General features: G+C 46.2%; 1 protein-coding gene across 1 annotated transcript in view; it reads right to left on the bottom strand.

Moving 5' to 3' along the window:
• The window catches only part of klhdc8a (kelch domain containing 8A), a 30,279-nt gene extending 17,386 nt beyond the window's left edge, over nt 1-12,893 (bottom strand). The window contains exons 1-2 of the mRNA XM_079266297.1: nt 12,714-12,893; nt 10,346-10,407 (exon numbers count right to left, since the gene is read on the bottom strand). The gene's annotated coding sequence lies outside the window, so the exon portion shown is untranslated. The remainder of the gene's footprint in view (nt 1-10,345; nt 10,408-12,713) is intronic.
• Between the last annotated feature and the right edge of the window lie 556 nt (nt 12,894-13,449).

Raw genomic sequence — 13,449 nt, forward strand, 5'->3', positions numbered from 1 at the left:
TGATTCTCCCGAGGAGTGAGCCATCTCGCTCCCTTCTCACATCTGTTGACAGCTGCATGCACTCACTAGCGATCAGGCACTTTGCGAGAAAACGGCGGCGATAAAAGTTGTGAGCTGAGGCACAAGCGAGCGTTTGACTTATCCTGGAAACATCCTGGAATCCTGGGTGGCGTTAGAGGATGTGGGCCAAACTGGCTCAAAGTACTCAAAGTAAAGATTAACCGTGACAATTGACTTGGTCTTTGTTGTTGTTTGGTAACCGCCTAATAGATAAAACCATTTGTATAGGGGCTAGTAAAATAAGAAAAAAACATTAACGGTGATTAATCGGTCAAAGACCAAAGAAATCAGCTCAATATTCAGCCCTTATTTTGAAAATCTTTGAAATAACGCCACTCTATTTAATTTTCACTGTCGTTTCCGACGTTGTCTCCCGGTAAACACGTCGCTTCCCACAATGTTGTCAGACACTTAGAATGACGATCTGAGCCTGTCAGTGACAGAAACCAGCAGTAGTGGCCGTTCATTGGCGGTGAGGAGTCGCCCTGAGCGATTACGTCGCAGGCTGTTCGCGCTCAATGCTGAACCAATATTATCGTCCCAATTAAGTCACTTAGGCACAAAACACATCAGAAAATAGTGAGCAGGTAAGTTACCCTTTAATCATGTGTCTCATTAGAACATTCAGCCTGGGAGCTCCTACGTCTTCTTCTTTAAAGAATAATGCTAATTGCTGGGTGAACATTCTGTAATGTGGGGGCGACCGTTGCTAAGTGGAGAGCAGGGTCGTCCTTCAATCAGAGGATCGACGGTTCGATCCCCGGCTCCACTAGTCGCATGTCGATGTGTCCTTGAGCAAGACACTTAACCCCTGAAGTTGCTCCCGTAGTATCACTGACAAGAAGTTCCACTTTACCCACCTTCCGCTTGAACACTACATCCTCCTCTTCCCCGCTCCGCTCAGACGAGCAGCAGCAGCGGAACCGAGCTGACGCTCGGTTCTTCTAACTTTCCATCCTTGTCGTTGTGATGTCGGGCGCCCGTTGTTCTTGTCTTTTTGTTGTTGTTGTTCTTCCCCCGTGTCATCCCTCAGGAGCTTTCTGTTTCCTGCGCGTAACCCACTTCTCCCGCCTACGTACGCTTACCCGCCGAGCGGACGGGGGAGTCTGTCACCGACGTGGGAGGAAGCGTCCAGAATAAACCCACAATGCACTGCAAACCCAATTCTGACTGCTTCACCCTTGAACGCTTTGTGTTGAGGAGGTCACGAGGAGCGGGATTTAAGTGAAAACACAAGTGCTGTTACAGGACCGAGCTTTGAACACAGCCTCTCAGCAGTTTATCCTTCGTGGCTCGACATCTCTCTCTACACCCCCCCTCCCCCCCCCCTCTGTCCATCTCCCTCCACTTTTTGCCGCCACACTTTATCTACCTGTCACACCTTTGATCGCCTCACGGACGGAGGAATAAAGGACGGAGGGTGAATATAAAGAGACGACCGCCCTTCAAAATTAAATCCTTCCCCCCCCCTTTCATTGCAGGTTGCCATAGCAACAGTTAGACTTTTCCCAAGAGGCGCATCTTTTGTTATTTCTTTTTTCATCTCTTGTGCACATGATTGCTTATCGTCTGGTTTAGCTGTTAATAACAGGCTCATGAAAAAAGATGAATAACAAATGGAGAGCGTTTTTTTCCCGCTCTCTCCGACGGGCTGACCGAGGCGGCCGCGCGCTAACGAGGCCGGCGCTCAGGGTGCATTAATTGCAATCTGTAACAGATTTGTTTTTTTATTTTATTTTTTTAATTAACTGCTTGAGCAGCTTGAGATCAACAACGAGCCCGCCAGCGTCATCCGAAGTCATTTACAATCAGCGTGCCTCCGACTTGAAACTTTTAATTAGGTGGCGCGGTGGCTCCCCCCCGGCGGCCTCCCGCGCAGGGACCCGCCTCTACACGTACAGCCGCGCAAAAGCTTCACTCGTTAAGCGAAGCCTAATGAAGTGCGTGTTAATTGGGTGCCATTATCATTGATTAGCGTCTTATCAGCCTTCCATCTGAGTTTTAAAGACAATAGGCATCGTTTGTGGCTTCACAGGTTGCATTGTGGGAGTCGGTCGCTCTGCTCCCGGACTTCAGACGCATCTATATGCAAAGAAGCATAGCTAACCTGAAGCCGAAGCACAAATCCAGCCATTAATAACGTTTGATAGGACAAATTGGAATATTTGAGATGACTAAAGTGGATCCGGCTTTATAGTTAATCCCTTATTAATCCCACCTGGAGGGAAGAGACCCGGCATTGCTCTTCCTCGGGAGAGACTCGCAGTAATCACACAATACACAGGATGTTGTGTTCAGATGTATCGTGAAATAACATTTCACAAATAAATGTTCTTTCGTTCATATTTAATTGAATTAACTCTAATTGATAATTAAAAGGTAAAACTCGTATAAACTGGCCTGGCTGGCCTGACCACCGTTCAGCAATGGGAGCCAATCAGAACCAGTCTAGTTTTGTGATGCATTAGCTGGATTTTACACATCACAATCCGTTCACAGGTGTTGGGGAGTACTACTGCATAGGGATGCCTCCTGAAACCCGGTTCTAATCGGGAACCGGTTCCAAAGTAGTAAAATCAAATGATTGATAAGATCCGGAGTTTACGGTTCTGCTATCGGTACTTTAGAAGTTACGGAGGGAGATCTGGCAAAAAGCAGCATCTCAAACCTCAAACCTGTCTGTGTCTTTGCACGAGGGGCGGAGTCGTGCTTTACTCTGAAACACACACACACACACCGACTACGGCGTTAGACACACATCATGGCTACATTTTACTCCAGTAGATGCTGAGAACTCTCAGCATCTGTGTCAAATGCTATAAAACCTTGACGAGTGAGGGAGGAAACAGCAGCAATCTCTGAAAACATCTGGCCAACAAGCAGAACATAAAGGAGCAGAACTCCTTTCATAAGGAGAACAGACCTTAAATTAAAGCTGATCGCTGAGCTAATTGTTCAGCTGCAGAAGTATTAAAGATTGTTTAACGTTTTGTATTGCTGCTCAAGAAAAACTATTTGTTTCCATACAAGAAAAATACAGCAATGTGGATTCTTTTCTTATTTAAATATCGATTTCCTCTCACGATATAATCAAAAAGAACCGATCAAAGTATCGATAATAGCACTAGTATTGATACATCAAACGATACATCAATATTACTGCATGTGTGATACTCATGAGCCTCGCAGTTGTGTGCCTTAGTTTACAGCCCTGTCTGTCCTAAATGACATCACTCCATCATTTCATCGTATTCGACATATTAGTAATTCTTCCGTTTTGTGGATGTTTGTGCCAAAATTTGAAGAAATTCCTTCAAGACTAGACAGACGCACATCCTAAAGACACAATGCCTCCGGCCACGGCTGAAATAGTTCTGTAGAGCGTTTTGTTACGTGGCTCCTTACAGTGTGAGGTCTGATAAACTGCCTCAAGTTATGTCACCAGTACCAGTGAGACACATCAGGTAATAATGTCAACAGTCAGCTGGTAGCCAATCAGCTGAGGAAGGAGCATCTACTTGTGAAGCATGAATGAATTGATGGATGATCTGAATGACACATATTAAGAGATGTGGCTTCGGGCGCCTTTGATGACGGCTCAGAACACGAGTGCATCACGTCTCTGTTGCTGTGGAAGTAGACTGAGAGGACACATTTCCATCAAGACGGCAGCTTGTTGGGTTTTTTTCCGCTCCGTGTCGGAGAATCACACCACCCGTTAGCGAACGTACACACATCTAGGTCGTTACCACAGCAACCAATGCAGATAGTTGTGCATGAAAACCCCCAAATCTGGCGTGATCACGCGCAGCGACGAGATGGAAAGACAGTCTTACACGGGGATCGGAGAAACACCGTGTGCTCGCGGTGTAAACACAGAGCGATGTCGATGACCTCGAGCTGTGAGGAAGCACAGTCCCTGGTAAATAAGTCACGGTAATAAGAAGCAACTGTTGATGTCGGCAAAGATACAACACAGCCTGTGTGGAGGGTGTTTGAAAGACAGGATGAAAAACAGGATCTTCTTTTGCAATCTGTCTGTTAGGAGACCTCAACTTTATAAAAGATTAGATACAAAATATTTAACGTAGAGAAAGAGGAAAGACTTGTGTTTGCGATAAGAGTTGGATGCTAGAGCGTTTCCGGTTTCATCGGTCCGGTGTATGAGCTAAAGCTGTTTGATTTTATGCAACCACGACACGTTAAGGCAAATTAAAAAGAAGCCTTCATCAGCAACCTGCTGATGAAAGTGAAGGGGGTTAGCCTTGAAGTTAGCGACAACTTCGGCCCGGGCTAACTTAAGGTGGGCTGACTTTTAAGATGGACTAGCTAATTTTAGTGATGCCGGGTCAAGTGCGACTCCTAGTCGTTAAGATACGGTACACCAGTTTTTACATTGGCCCAACCTTATATCATACTGAAAGTGCACTGCTTCTGTGCCCGATCTGTTTGTTTCAGCTTGTTTTCACGAAACAATCTGTAAAAAACTGTTCTCACGGTCATCATGGTGTTCATCATGGAGGTTTGATATGATGAAGAGGACCATCGTCACCGCGGCTGCTGCTTTGGCCACCACATGCTTAGCTATGAATAAAGTAGCACTCTTTACTTAACCTGCTGTTGAATTTTTCAAAAACAACTTTTTTTTCTCTGGAGTCCCCTTTAATCCTCCTTTCAAGTCTGTCTCACAGGTCGGGCTGTGATTTGGGAAAAAGCTCGGAGCTATTCCTCGTGCGGCGACCTATTTCCATTATTTAGAGGTGCGCTTCATTCTGCTCACACACTGACCCTCTCTGTACTCCTCTGTGGGCGCAGACAGTTCACCGAGGGATCGTTTATTGACTTGTGTTTAATTAGTCTGCAGTATTCCAATAACGCAGCCGTGCTGCAGTCTGGAGCTGACCTCAGTGCGCCGCCCAAGTTGCTGAAATGTGTTGAGTGTGTGGGTGTGTGCACTTATCTGGATGTGTGTGTGTGTGTGTGTGTGTGTGTGTGTGCTGAAGAAGGTACCTGAGGTTTATCAGACAGTTTCCACACTGGCCTGGTTTTAACAATGCTGACACCCATACAGACACTGCTCAAATGTAAGAGTCCCTCTGACCAGTAACCTTTCCGATAGAACACGTATCATTGGTCATGTTAAATATCACTGAGAAAATTATGGTGATGAATTGTCAAGAATTAAGGCTTCAAAGTAGAAATGTTTCACTTTGATCCCTGACGGAGCCTGTGGGGGAACAGAAAACATCCATTTCATTACTTTTCACCATTTCCACACCTCTGTTCTCTGTTTCTGCTCCCTCTCACGAGGTCAAACATCACGGGAGCGCCATCTTCTTTCTGTCAGCGTTTGTTTATGTCTGAATGAAGCCGTGAGGAACAAACAGCAACAGACGCTTGTGTTCGAATTACATAAAGCCATCACTTTTGGCAGCTTGATAAAGCCGGCAACTATACCAGCCTGGTCTCCGAAAGGAAACGGTCCCAAGCAACAAAACTGCATTGTCGATTACGCTTCGAGGGAAATGTGTTTTTTCCCGGATTACGTTTGTTTTTGACGTTAAACAAATACGTTTCGTATCATCGTCCTAAACTCAGGACTTTCACCCAGGAGGCCGCTGTTCGTGTCCTGTGTGAAACCAAAGGCAAAAGTGCCATGTTCTACTTGTTCTAATTTAAGGATCCAGTGTGTAGGATTTAGGGGGATCTATTGGCAGAAATGGATGATAATGGTCATAACTATGTTTTCATTGTGCAATAAACACCTGAGGCTGAGAATTGTATTTTTCGTTAGCTTAGTCCTTCATATCTACATCGGGAACGGGTCCTCTTCACGGATTAACAGAAAGACAGATTGGCAGTGAGAGCTACCATGGATGAACAGACATTGAACTGGTGAAAGTAAAAAACCTAAACTTTATCGAAGGAAAATGCAAATACTGCCTCCACAGCTTCAGTGACAGGTGACGCCTGGTAAGTGAGCAGAAACGCTTCGGCAAAGTTGAGTGCTAGAGATGGAGCCAAAGTAGAGGAGTACTTGTCAAAGACTGGAGGAGAGGATTCACAGGACAGCAGAGCTCATTTTCTCTGCTCTGCTTCAGACCAACGCAGTGCTGTAGCTGACACTTACACGGCCTCTTGGCTGTAACACCTCGATCCCCGAGAGCTCCTCTCGGCCGACAGACATCGTGCCGCCGGTCGGCTCCAGGATCAGATCGAGCTCCGGGTTACCTGTCCGCCCGGCTTGGCTCCGACCAATTTAGTGGCCCAGACGTTAGGAGAACGTTGACGGAGCGCAACACAAAGCTAAAGTCTGAGGGTTTGCGGGGCCTCGAAAGAGTCGCTGAACCGAAAAGACAGTCCTCCGAGTCCGAGCTGTGGAGACGGCATCCCTCAGCCTCCTGGGAGCAAACGGAGCCACCGGCTGCCCTCTCTGCTCATCTTATCTCCACCGTGGACACATACACTAAACACAGCGTGCGCTATCTGCAATAACTCACCACCAGCCGACAGAGACTCTGTGGTAAGGAGGGACAATGCAGCATGATAATGTTGCAGTAAAACGACCCACTGCTGTCATTGGAGCTTCTTTCAGCTCTGCTGCCGGCCAGCTCGCCATGAATGCCCCCATTTACATATTTTACACCAGATTGAAATGGCTAAACGCTCCAGCCCAGCTGTTGCCGCGTCTGTATTGGTGCTGATGAAGTGAATTAGCAGGCTAAATCTGGCAGCGCGGGGTCCGGGGTCCAGTAATGAGAGAGCCGAGTCTAAATAAGTTGTGGCTGATTGTTGGCTGAGGCCGTCGTGGAGCAGTTGGCGTTTCTCTTATCTGCATTTAAAAGGCAAACAAAACTCGGTGTGTTGGCTGCGGCCGTCCTTGCCTGCGGATCCGTGTCTCCGTGTGTCTTTGTATTTGCGCGCGCATGTGTCTCTGGTCGGCTGACAGATGCTGTAAAAGTGGCACACTTGTCACCGTAGCGAGTCAAGTGTGCCGTCGCGCTGAAGAGGAGAGAATAGAGTGCTGAAGGCACGGTGTCCTTTATAAGGACAACCTGGAAGTTGCCATTGTGCTGGTTCCCTCAACAAAAGGACAATGGGATTTCTCATTTGGATTACAGCAGAAAATAAGCTCAATGGCAAACAAACATTTATGATACTTGTACTGTCTGTTCAGCAAGATAATCCTCACCAATGAACACCCCTCTTATGATACAAACGAACTACACCACGGCCACAAGACTTCACGTCAGCACCACTGAGGTGAAGGTCGAATGATGTTCTGGGGATGATGTTTAGTCGTCTCATTTAGACACCTGCAGGGTCCGTATGAAGGACCGGGATCACGCCAAGCCAAGTCTGATTTAGAAGACGTGCGGTCGATGGCTACACTTTATCTACGACATCATATCTTACACGCTTAGAAATGCTAACAAACCGGTCATATAGTAATATAATAAGAACCTGCCAGCAGTGGCTAATAATTACATTGAAGGATATTGTAACTTACATTGTTCAGCGTTTCGGCCACTTAAATATATTTGCATTAAATATATTTCCCGCCCCAACCTCATTGGCTTTAAGTCATCGGCGGTCAGAACAATTCTCAAATGACAGGATTTGGACTTGCAGACAGGTCGAGATATTTACCGTGCTACATATCTTTGGAAATTCACACATGGCGATCGCCGCTCACCGGACCGAGTGCTGATTTTATCTCTGATTTGAGGCTTGCTGCTGCTGCATGCTGCAGGCATGCTGCTGCTGCGCCAGGAGCCAAGGAGATAAAGACGGCAATAGAACGAGAAAAAAGCAAACATGAGAGCGGAAAGCTAAACGGGGCTTGTATGCATGGAACAAACCGCCTGCACCGAGGAACATGCTCAGTCACATAAGGACAATGTACATTCAGCTTCCACTGTACTGTGTTGTGTCCCTGAAGCACAGAAACACACACACACACACACACACACACACTCGTATATTCAGGGCATAGTGGTTCTGACTGCTGTGTAGGAGTCAAATTAAGAGTGAGCTGATCCAGCGTGGCAGCGCCGCGAAGGCTCGAGTGGAGAAAAGAGCAAAGGGGGAGGAAGTGTGAGGAAACGGAGAGATGGGAGGAGGAGTGGGCCAAGTTAATGGATGGAGGATATTACACGGAGGGGGAACAATGAGAGGGAGGGACAGCTTAATGAGGGACGGGGTGGGGGTGATAAAGGCTCAGTTAACGGGGCTATATGGAGCACCGGCTCTATTACAGTGGGGAGTCGGGGACATCATAATCCCTGTGGCCTTATAAGTAATTACTGTGTGATAGAGAAAGAGAACGGTGAGGCCTATCTGCTGTCAGCAGAATTGGAATGAACTCCCTAACGGTTATTTCACTGCACCGGGCTTTTATGTGCGCGCATGTGTGTGTGTGTGTGTGTGTGTGTGTGTGTGTGTGTGTGTGTGTGTGTGTGTGTGTGCGTTACCCTTTTAAGATTTGAACGGTTGACTTTTAGAGTGAGAGCGTTTGTGCAAAGGGAGGGATTTTTTTTTCTCTGCATCACTTCTATAAGAGAGTTAGGTCGGGGGGGCGTAGGAGGTGGGTTTTATGGGTAAAGGCATCTGTAGAAAAAGCACAAAGAGTGTGTTTACCTCCTCTGAGAGTGGATCATAAGACGGCAGGAGGCCCGGACAGTGCGTTCTGCAGGCGGGCTTTTATCTACCTGCTCTGCGGATACACAGTAACCAGGCTGCTGCACACTGTGGAGTTCAGCAAAAACACCAGCATCATGTTCCTGTAGACGGCTGTGTTCCTGCAGCTACCGCTTCGGCGTGCCATTTGTCGGGTAAAAGCAGAGCAGGAGCGCTGTGCTGGGATTAGCTGATCTTGCCAGGATTATTTTCAGACCTGCTGAGTAACCTGGAATTCATAAGTGAATTGTTTAAGCTGCACACGATCTCCGGCCATTCGCCTCTAGCTCTCTGTTACTGTATAAACAGGAAAAGTAGTCCCTGCTTCAACAACTATACTACATTGTATTTGTGGTGAATTATGGTATGGAAGCAGAGTAAAGGCTGTGTTAGATTATTGGAGTTCTTGCATTTGAAAAGTCATGTGTTCATGCTAAACTTGCACAAGTAAACACTTGTTAACTGAAAGTTATTTGTATCTCTCAATTCTCAGCAGCATCAAAAACAAGTTCCAAGTTATACAGAACATAAAAAGACCGCCTGTTACATAAAAGAAAAAATACAATTGCCTATTTATTTCTAAGACACTTGGCAATTTCAAAAGTTACTTGTACACAAAATAACACGTTAAAACTGCTGTCACTATATGTTCACGACACCGTGTCCCAGCCGTCTGCCAGCGATGAGCCGTTTAGAGCTGAACCTCTGTCGCGTCGCCATGGACGAGGATCGGCTGATTGGTGAAGTGTGTAGCATTGCTGTCCGTCAGTAGCAAGATCTAGATAACCCTCTATAGAATCATATCAGCATCTTAGCAGATAACAATAATGATCCTTTCATAAATGATCATTCTTACGCAGTTTAACCGTCACAGTGTGAAATAAAGTTTTACTGACGATCGTTACTGACCGATAATCAGAAAACAGATGCGGTCTGGAGATCGGCATTCATGCTTTCTAGTCGCCGATCTCTGATAACGTTACATCGCGAACAACAACTCTTGAAGGAGGAGGAGCTAGTTTGGTTTACACTACAATGCGTTCAGGCTCTGTTGTATAATGGCCTCATGATGTGTTCAAATGTAATCTGGTAAAATCTAGTTTTTGGAGAGCAACTTGAATGTAGGCTTATAGTGCAACACAAGCTGTGTCCGACTTCCACGCCTCATACCAATAATAAGTGCACACTTTTCATATAAAGTCTGCTCCGGCAGCCGTCAATCAAACGGTGACTCTGGAGCACTGCTGCCAATTGAAAATTTGGAAAATGTCACTCAGGTTGTCAGAGAGAGATGGCCCGTCATCCCAGCAGCACTGGCTGACAGACATAATACGTTATATCACTTTTTAACTTCCTCCTAACTTTGACAGGGAAGGAGCTGCATCCTGTCTGTCTCGTGAGAGAAAGCATCAGGCGGAGGCCGTCATCCCACCGCATCCATTTAACGTGACGGGCTGTGCACGGCCATCCACTGGTATGGTGTTTATGTGGAAGGAAGTAATCAATTCTCGTTGAAACAAGAAAAAGGAAGGAAGTAAAAATGAGGAGTGGGAGTGGGGGGATGGGGTGAGGCTCTTCAGCTGAAGGAAAACCAATGACACTGTACCTGCAGGTCGGAGTCCCAGGCGTGAAACCCTCGGTGAATTCTCAGCGCTGCGATTCAGTCACCTGTGAAGATGGTGACACTATAAACTCCACACCACAGAACGTTACATCACACACACTGCGATACAATGTTCCATTTCAACAACAAACACAAAGTTTGCTTCATGCAGAGTGAGCCAGACTGTTTTAAATGCTGCATTGTTTGTCAGCAACCGGTCACACGGTTCGGAGGCAAGTCGGCCTCGTGTGTTCTGATTAATTAGGCATGCCGTAGTCCTCATGGTGTCTTAGTGAAAGCTCAGCTCCTGGCATTTGCTCATTGAGTTCGTCACCGCTGCTTTGGAGGAAGGCAATAACAGGAGTGGCACGTGTCAACTTGCTTTAAATAAGTGCTGCGGATCTAATTCATGCCCATGTGAAGAGTGGTTCATGCCGATTTCAACAAAGTAACCGATAAATATTCAGAGAATCTTTGAAGTGTTACACGTGCGAGCATAATTCAGTGTAACGGGTGGTAGAATGAGCGCTTAATTGGGTTGTTTTGTTGATACATTTTCTTCAAGTATCATTTATTTATCTTCACTGCATGTATAAGTAGCCCCCCACCCCATGGAGTTTCTGAAGGGGACCACTCGATTACAAAGGTCTTCCTTCAATTGTTATGCAGTTAAGTTGAGTTTCCAACTTTGGAGCGAAGTGTGACGGCAGAGGAGAGTGACAGTCTCCCTCGGGGGAGAGAGGAGGACAAAGAAATGCCACTCTTCCTTCTGTACGATCCGGCGCTGCAGCCAGACTGAAGACAGACAAGTGTGGTGCATATTGAGTAAGTGACCTTTCAGATAAGGCCTGGGTGGTCTTTGTCATTGTCATGAGGCCCTCAACAATAGATCCATCATCATCAATCATCATTTCATGGGCTGGGGAAGGAGTCGAAAAACCTTTTGAGCGATGAAAAATGATGTAAACAATCCAATAATATTCAAACGGGGACTTCAACTCGAGTTGTCACATTACGGGGGATATGCTGCAACAAAGATCATCGCTGACTGAAGGTTATAATATCCAGTGTTTGACTGTGAAAACGCTGAGATGTGTGGTGCCCTTGAATTTAATGCTCTACTGAGAGGTGTTTCTCATATTTTGTCCACCCCTGAAATAAGAATCTGAATTGTGTGTTATTTGTAAATGTATATGTATGACTCACTACAACAATTAAGAAAGGATAACTTTCAGAATGTTTGATGGTTTACACTGACTGCAGCGTGGTTGAAGTGATTTTTGAAAGGGACGTCACAAAATAATAGTCTGGAGCCTTTTTACAGCAGCTAACGAAGCAAAACGACAAAAAACGATCGGCCAAGACGACAAATGATGTAAACAATCCAATAACATTCAAACGGGGAATTCAACTCAAGTTGTCAATGTATGAAGTAGCCTACATCTAAAAAACAATGCAATACAACGCAACAAAAATCTTCACAAATTAAAAATCATACTATTTAGTGCTTTACGATTAAAAACGCTGACATTTGTGGTACGGTTGAATTAGATGCTCTACTGAGAGGTGTTTCTAGTATTTTGTCCGCCCTTTATAAGAATAGACGAAATACTCGACACCTCTCTAATACAGTAACAACAGAACAACAACAGAACCTTCTGGAATGCAGGATTTCTTTTTTTTGCTGGCCTGTTGATCAGACTGTACTAGTTATAGCTAGGTGTACCTAATAAACGGACAACTGAGTGCACATTACATGATGCATCAGCTTCAGCACTTTACTTTGTCATTGGCTCGATGTTATCCCCACCTCACCTGCGTGTTGCACGTGCTGCATGTTGTTTATCTGAGTATTTCTAATGGAGGCTTGTAAGCGGCTATAACTACACCAGCGTCACACAAAAACAGTTACAGGAGCAACTTTTCAGTTGCACCCCCCACTGAAGTGCCTCACGGAGGCTCACCATTGGTGTGGTGTGAGCTAATGTAGGCTATACAAGAATGATTTACCGTCAATTAAAACCACAGCTAGCAGTAACCTAAAACGTCACCTTCTTCTAGAGTAGTTTTTTTAATTAGCCTGCAGTAACCGCATTGCACCGCTAGCTTAACTGTGCGTTCGTCTCACCGGGTTGCCGAAGTTCACAGTCGAAGAAAACGGCAACTTTCTCGAAACTTCCTGGGCACCGTGTAGCCAAATGTAACGAGTAACGACATACTGCGAGTATAAGTACGAGCATTTACTTTTCGACTGAGCCTAGGAGTCGCCTTAAAGCGCGCGAGTGGCTCGCCTCTCGGGAACACCGACTACCTTTACCATTAATCCCCCCTCACCCCCTCCCCCCTCCTCCCTCCTCCTCGAGCTACTCACCTTTCCCCCGTTTCCATCGCCCCTCTCTCGGTGCGCGGCGCTTCTCCTTTCCCCTCCGCTCCTCTCTCTGAGAAGCGACACGGAGACAGGGATGGGGTCGGATTCCAGGCGGAGGGAGATGGGAGGCGAGGCGAGGCGCGCCACTAACAGCTCCCGCCGCACCGGGAGCGCACAGCGGAGGAGCGGGCTGCAACACGACAGAGCTCCGCTTTCCGAGCCTGATATATCGCCATTATCTGGGTCAGGGATGAAGTATTCATCTCGAGCTTTCATCGCACGGGTAAAAATACCATCCCTGCGATGGTACAATCCGGAGAGAGAGAGAGAGCGGGAGAGAGAGCCTGAGTGCTGCGGTAACCTATATTTGGTTAAGGGGAGCACCACTGACACTTATTTCATGCATCAAATGAAACACTGGGCGTTTACTGGTCTCCCAGTTGATTTGATGTTACAGTATACATATATTATTGATGAAACTGCTATAAATAATGAGTTGGGAATGTTTGGGATGACGCTTTATCCTGGTGACAAAGCAGCAAGCTTCATATCGTGTTTGGACTTAAACTAGCTCAACACGCTGCTTTCCAGTCTGCACATTCATTTCCTGCCCTAGGCATGATCGATATACGATACATATTATATGTTGTACCTGCCACCACGATTGGGCCTTATTGACCTTATGCGACCCTAATGTAACAGGAAGTCACACTGTAACCAAGCACTTTGTGTTGGCTGC

Source organism: Melanostigma gelatinosum (genome assembly GCF_949748355.1).
Source record: "Melanostigma gelatinosum genome assembly, chromosome: 3".
Taxonomy (NCBI): domain Eukaryota; kingdom Metazoa; phylum Chordata; class Actinopteri; order Perciformes; family Zoarcidae; genus Melanostigma; species Melanostigma gelatinosum.